Source organism: Myotis lucifugus, unplaced genomic scaffold (assembly GCF_000147115.1).
Source record: "Myotis lucifugus unplaced genomic scaffold, Myoluc2.0 scaffold_132, whole genome shotgun sequence".
NCBI classification, from domain to species: domain Eukaryota; kingdom Metazoa; phylum Chordata; class Mammalia; order Chiroptera; family Vespertilionidae; genus Myotis; species Myotis lucifugus.
The window spans coordinates 3,322,558-3,330,180 of NW_005871180.1; positions in this window are offsets into that span (position 1 = coordinate 3,322,558).

Sequence of the window (7,623 nt, forward strand, 5' to 3'; positions counted from 1 at the left end):
CAGGGCAGGGCCAGCTGGCCAACAGCCGCCCCTACTCCTCCCCCCCCCCCTGCTGGCCCTGCAGATAGGCCCCAGTCAGGGTGGACCAGCCAGACCCCACCTGTGCACGAATTCGTGCACCCGGGCCTCTAATAACTTATAAATTGTAACATCTGAATAACAGAGATAAAAAAGACAAGGGAAGAGAAGAAATTATCAAAGCAAAAGATTCAAGAAATTATGCAGACTTGTGGAATATGAGTTTATTGATGTAAAGAGCCCATTAAGTATGCAGCATAACATATACCAAACACTTAATTGTGAATTTCAGATACTGGTGCAAAGAGAAGTACCCAAAAGCTTCAGGTGGGAGTGGTGAGGCTTCAGATAAGAGAACAAGAATCAGAATGGCTTTAGACTTATCAAAAACAATACCGGAAGTAAGAAGTCAATGGTAATACTTTACATGTCCTGAGGGGAAATGAATTACAGTAGAAAATAAAGATGTTTTCAGACCAAGACTTTGTAAAATTTGCTTCCCACACACATTCTTTTTAAAGGATGCTATTGATAATATGCTTCATCAAAAAATGAACTAAACTAACAATGAGGAAGACACGGGATTCAGGCACAGGAATCCAACTTTCGGTTAGCGGTTAAGAAAGAGGCAGCTGGGGAGATGGCTTTGGAGGAAACTCATCCAGACTGGGATCGGTCAGAAAGAAATGTCTCCCATGAGGTAAACTTATTAAGAGCACTTAGCCTGCTTGAAAGTTCTCAGAGGAAGTTTAGACACTTGAGGAAAACTTTGAAGATGAATTAAGGATAAGTAAGCATAGAACTAACTAAGCAAATAAGAATGTGGCAATTTAACTCCAGGTAAAACAAAACTACTATACAGAAAGAAAAGTTATTATAGATTAATGTATGGCCCAACATTTATATAAATAAGATCAATATTGAATAGTAATCTAACCAATCTTAGTATAAGATGATAGTAGAGTAGGCTGGGTTGAGGGAAAGTGAAAGAGACTGGAGTCTTCATCTTCCATGGAGGGCAATCTGTAGATTATTCTGAAAACAGAAATCTCAGGAGCAGTATAGAGTTATGAAGATGACTATCAACAAAAAAACCTATAAAGTGAAACTTGTTGCCTCTAGAGAGTGGGAAACACATGTATGACTTGGACAAGAGGCCCTGTTCTTCCTAATGTGTTTAAAAGAACCAATTCACTATTTCAACTATGTGCATTTATCACTGATGAGAGCAAAAACCAGACAAAAAAAGCAGAATTAAAGAACCAAGAATAAAATTTAAAAAAAGCACATCCTGTTCAGTCAGAATTCTGCCTAAGTAATTTTGTTTTTTAGGTCTGACATTCATCTGTTAGCTAATCTGCCAACACCGTGCAGTTATTTTGAAAGGATTTCTGTAGAAAAGGACATTAAAGTGAACATGCTACTTTGAATTCAAGCGAGTAAAATGTTTCCCAACAAAAAGAGACTTATGATAAAGGAATGATTTGCCGATCTGCTAACAACTATTTTGAAAATCGAGTCTTCAGAAAACCTTGTGTTCCCAGAGCATCTTCAGATAGTGGATCCTGCCATAAAACTGAGTGTTCAGCATCTGCATCTGGTATTTGGTACTTTGCAACACCACACCTGCATACTTAGCAAGTGAAATGATTTTCTGTCCCTAAATATAAATTTATTATCTGATGATTTACAAATAGAAATGTGCTCAGTTAATAGCAACCAAGAAAGAAAAAGAAGAACCCGTTAAATGTCATAAAACTCAGATATCACTATATATGTAGGTTGTTTATACAGTTAAAAAAGCCTCATTATATTTATTAGCTTATTTGTATATATCAGGCCTAATTTTATCCAAACTCCTGGAGGGAAGTTACTTTTAAGCATCTGTCCTCTCTGATATTTAAAGTGATCCTTGTGCAAGCAACACTGAGACTCTCCATTACCCAATTTTTATTTGTGATATTACTAAACTTTAAATCTTGTTCCAGCATATCTAACGTACTAACTCTTGTCTTGGGAATTATGAAGTTGTTTTGCCCACATAATTTTAAGTCAGTCCTGTGCTAGGTGGAGCAAGATAAAAGAGAAGGATAGATGGAAGGAGGGTGAGGAAGGAGTTGACATTAGGTACTGGGAGAGCAGGTGGCAGAAATAGTGCTAATTGAGTGCTAGTTCATATTCCTTGAGAAATGCTATTTAGTTGCTTTTAATCTGTGGCCAGTCCACTTATTAATAGCTTTACCTCTACTCCAGATTTCACCATTTCAGGATAAAATGATGTGGGTTCAGAGAATCAAAGATTAGGTTTGAGTAGGACTTGGTTCAAAAGTGACTAGTGGGGTGGTCTTGGGCAAGTCTGTTCCCTCCGCTGTAGACTGGCGTTCATGATGATGTGCTGCTTGAAGATTGACTGTGGTATGCATGGAAAGTGCTTGGCACGTGCACTGGCATGTGCTAGACATTCAATAAATTCTAGAAAAGTTATGGGGATGGGAATGAAGAAATGGTCACTGGGATAAGTAGTTGAAACTACTAAGTCAGGGAGAATTGGTGTTGGAAATTCAAATTTATCTCCTTTCTGGCTTGTTTTCTAAATTTGATTTTCTCACATCTAACTGCAGTAAAGAATATATTTGAGTGAAGTTATGTGCTTTGGCAATTAGCTTAAGGATATCTCTAAATGAAATTCAGGATATTTCAGCCCTGGGAAAGCAGAGGGATTATGTGGAGGGAAATAGATGGCTGTTAGTGAAATGCAGCCATCAGTCCCTGAGATTCTTGTGTGGGTTGTGCATTGTGCTGGGACCTTTGGGAGGAAGATGAGTGAGGCATCTGTTCTGTCCTTAAAACATGAAGAGTACTGGAAACCACAATTTTTCATCAGTTCAGTTCAGTTCCATTCAATTCAGTTTATTTTTGTTCATTTTATGCGTCAGCCGGTGTAGAATGAAAATAGATCCTAAAATAGCAGCACAAATTATCAGAGGGTTTTAATCTTAGGTAATTGTGGTTTGAAAGAAAAAAACAAAAGTCTGCTCATCAGCCCACCCTTCCCTGTTCTTGTCTGATTGTTGTTGTTTTTAAAAGAAGTTAGTTTTCTGGTGAGTAAAGGGGCAAGATGAACCCACTTATATAATTATAAAAGAGCAATAAAATTATTTTTATGAAGGTGATTAAGAATTCTCAGAAAAAGATGCATTCTCCAAAAAAGAATTTTCCAAGAGGGGTCCAAACACCCCCACATAAATTCTCTGGGGTTTTTTTTTTGTTGTTGTTCATATTCATTCTTTTTTTTTTAAATTATATTTTATTGATTTTTTTACAGAGAGTAAGGGAGAGGGATAGAGAGTTAGTAACATCGATGAGAAACATTGATCAGCTCCTCCTGCACACTCCCTACTGGGGATGTGCCCGCAACCAAGGTACATGCCTTTGACCGGAATTGAACCTGGGTCCTTTCAGTCCCCAGGCGGACGATCTATCCACTTAGCCAAACCGGTTACGGCTCATATTCATTTTTATATACATGTATATTCTCCATTCTAGCTTATTTGTAATTATTGAGAGTTCACTGTATTTTTTCCCTTAGACCACCAAGAACAAACCTGTAGTCTAACAAAGTCAGATTTATAACCTCCATTTGCTGGGAGAGAAATAATAAGCCTGACACAGAAAGGCCAAAATGGTCATCAAATCCCTGGTTCAGTGCAAAAGCCATTGAATTTGGGACAGAAAAACCTGGAGGAGGTAAGATTTAAGGTGTCCCAAACAGGTACATTATTATTGAATTAGGGTCTTGGTCCATAGCATTGAAGGACTCAGATAACCCTCAGTAAAACCTCTAATTTATGAAGGCCTTGTGAGTTACAGATCACTAGGGACAAACCCGGAGTCTGACAAAATCCGATGTATTGATGTACAGAGAGGACAGGACCTTTAGAGGAGCTTGGAAATACTGCATGACCAGAGGAGGTGTCTTTTACAAGATTTGGGTGCTCACTGAAGGGTTCTGAGGAGTTTAATGGAAGCCAGTGGGGATCAGTTCTGAATTCCTTGCTGTTTCTGAGGTGGGACGAGGTTAAATGAAGATTAACAAGGGATTGCGATGAACTCTCATGAGGTTAGGGAGGTTTAGCCAGTGGGTATCCTTGGTAATAGATGACTTACAGCAAAGTGTCATTGGTGACAAAACAACAACCACTCAAGTGGAGGGTGTTTCCACATATGAGTGAGATCATGTGATATTTATCTTTCTCCGACTGGCTTATTTCACCTGGCATAATACTCTCCAGGTCCATCGATGCTGTTGCAAATGGTAAGAGTTCTTTCTTTTTTATTGTCATGTAGTATTTCATTGTGTAAATGTACCAGTTTTTTTATTCACTCATCTGCTGATGGGCACTTAAGCTGTTTCCAAATCTTAGCTATTGTAAATTGTGCTGCTATGAACATAGGGGTGCATATATTCTTTCTGATGAGTGTTTAGGATTTCTTAGGATAGATTCCTAGAAGTGGGATCATTAGGTCAAATGGGAGTTCCATTTTAATGAACCAAGTAAACTGATGATCAAAAATAGACCTAAAGACTAGAAGCATGAATGGACTGTTGAACCTCAGAGGGAGGGGGAGAGGGGAAGGGAAGAGATCAACCAATGAACTTGTATGCATATATGCATAACCCGTGGACATGAACAATGGGGTGGTGAGGGCCTGGGTGGGTGGAGGGGACTGGAGCAGGCTGGAAGAGGTTAAAGGGGGAGAAAGGAGGACATATGTAATACTTTCATGGATTTAAAAAAAGAAAGAAGTGGGTGGTTATGGCATTTTAAAGCTGCTTCGTGGCCTTGGGAGAAACAATGTTCCTATTGATTACACAGATGGCTTTATGTGTCTGTCCTTCCTGCCTGATTAACAGCAGGGTTCCTTGTTTCTTTCTCAATGAATTGATCTTCATTCTTTCGGTTCAGGACAGATCTATCTATCAACCTATTATCTATCTATCTATCTATCTATCTATCTATCTAAAAATATATATGTAAACTTTGGAAACAGGTTACCAATTAATTTATTCAAATATACAAGTTCAAGATACATAGATGTCTGTAGGTTTCAGGTTAAAAAAAATTCTATTTTTAAGCTGAAAAGACCCAATGAGTTGGACCTGAATCTGAATCTCTTAATCCATTGGTGGGTTTTTTTGTTGTTGTTGTTGTTGTTTTTTTTAGAAAAATATTAGAAAGCACATTTTTTAAAAATGTGTTACTGGGAAAAAGATTGTGACAGATTATAGGATAAAACACTCTCCCTTCCCATGAAGGCTTTCCTGAAGCCGTAGGACAACTGCAGACCAACATTCCATGCTTATTTAGGAGAGAATTTTGATGGTGTTGGTTACAAAAACATTTACCCACCCCACAGGTGTTGTCCACACACTGAGAGCTGAATTTACACATTGCTTCACTCCCTGACACATCAAAAGATTGCATGACATGGTAGAGGTATGGTAATTATTTCCCTGTCATTAGATGGGAATCTTGGTGATGGATGGAGAACCTCTATTGGCAATTTATAAGTCGTGTGACCAATATGTTTCTCTGGGAACTGATAAATGTCTTGTTTTGTCAAAATCCTATTATTCTGATTTATTTGGTTGACTTTTATGTTGTCAAAGAACTTCTATGATAGATTGGGATGAATTCAACTTTATTTATTTATATTCATGTCCAAGAATTAATGTGTTGCCAAAAAGCCAACTGGAGTGAATATGTTAGTACTTCTTGTTTTTGTCTGTACTTTTACAATTATATAGAGCCTTCTGAAAAATGGCTGCTGCTACCTTGAACTAATAATATGTTGCCTCAGCAAAACTGTTTTAAGCTTGTGAGATAGCTTTTCTGAATAGCAGCAGCTTTATAATTGCAATCAAGTGACATTATTTCAGATGCTATAGATTTAAATTAAACAGACAATCTTGCCCTCTGGGGGCCTAAAATGTAAAAAGAATGCTAACATAAAGTATCATAAAGCAGATACTTTAAGGCTGTAATTAAGTAAATGCACCAAAAGATTAAATTTATGTTCATTTAGTGTTGAAATCTCCCAAAATTAAACAAGAAAGAAAAAATTGGAGGCTTATAAATTTTGGCTTCTAAAGCTCTGTTTCACTTTTCAGCATTTAAAATAAACTCTGTGTCATCCCTTCCCTAGTTCCTTTTACTGTATTTGGATTGTTTACATCTCAATGTGTAGATTTGATTTCTCGGGTATACCAGGCACAGAAATTATTCTGTCTCTTAGCTTGCAGAGAATGTATTCTGTCTCTTAGAATAAAGGTAAAATCGGGGGTAATTCATACTAAGGTTAATCTTTGCTTCAAATAACAATCATATAATAATATTTACACTTATAAATATATTACATTAATACCTGCTGCATATTATATTTTATAAATTAATGTGAAATATGCACCATGGGGAGTTGTTATCTACACATCCACTCCTGATTTTCTGAGACTCCTGAAGAGCAGGCTTATCACATGGATTTATTCAAACAGGGTGTCTAATCTGTATATCCTGAACACAAATTCACTTGGTTCAAATTAGTCCATGAAGGGATATAAAACAAGACATTGAGATATAAGCTGGGCTCTGGAATTCATTCCATTTAAATTCTATGGACTTTTTCCACTTGTGTTTACAAAGATTCTCTCCTCAACCAAACTCAGACTCCCCTGAATTTTTCAACTAGGCCTTAATTTATAAGCTCTGTTCACTCTGCATTGCTCAGTTATAGTAAGAATCCTGCTAAGGCCCTGACCGGTTTGGCTCAGTGGATAGAGTGTTGGCCTGTGGACTCAAGGGTCCCAGGTTCAATTCTGGTCACGGGCATGTATCTTGGTTGCGGGCACATCCCCAGTAGGGAGTGTGCAGGAGGCAGCTGATCGATGTTTCTTTCTCATCGATGTTTCTAACTCTCTATCCCTCTCCCTTCCTCTCTGCAAAAAATCAATAAAATATATTTTTAAAAAAAGAATCCTTCTAAGTTGGTTTAACTTGAATCTCACATCCTTTATATCCTATCAACCTCGATATCTGATAAGGTTCTTCATCTTCCACCATTCCCCAGGTGATGTCTGATCACTCTGGCCTGCCTCCAGCAAGAATACTGTCAGGTCAGTTTAGCCAGAATCTCTCCTATCCTTGATGTTTCCTCTTAGTAATTTTTCTTACCTTCACCCTGCTTCTTGGCTATAAATTCCCACTTGGCCATGCTGTATTTGAAGTTGAAGAGTTGAGTTCAATTTTTGGCCCCACTGCTGGATATCAGATGCAAAGATAATCATAAAATCATGGCAATATTGAAAAGGCAAATGAGATTTCATTACTTCCATAGTATTATTTACAGCATAATTTTAATATTTGTTTTCACATTTCTAATCCATTCAAAATAACATCTTTATCAAAAAATAATATATGCTTATTATAATAAACGAGAGGCCCGGTGCACGAAGTTCATGCACAAGTACAGTCCCTAGGCTTAGCCTGCGACCAGGGCCATCTTCCCCAGCTGCCCATCACCAGCCCTGCCCCCTGCCACCACCCACCC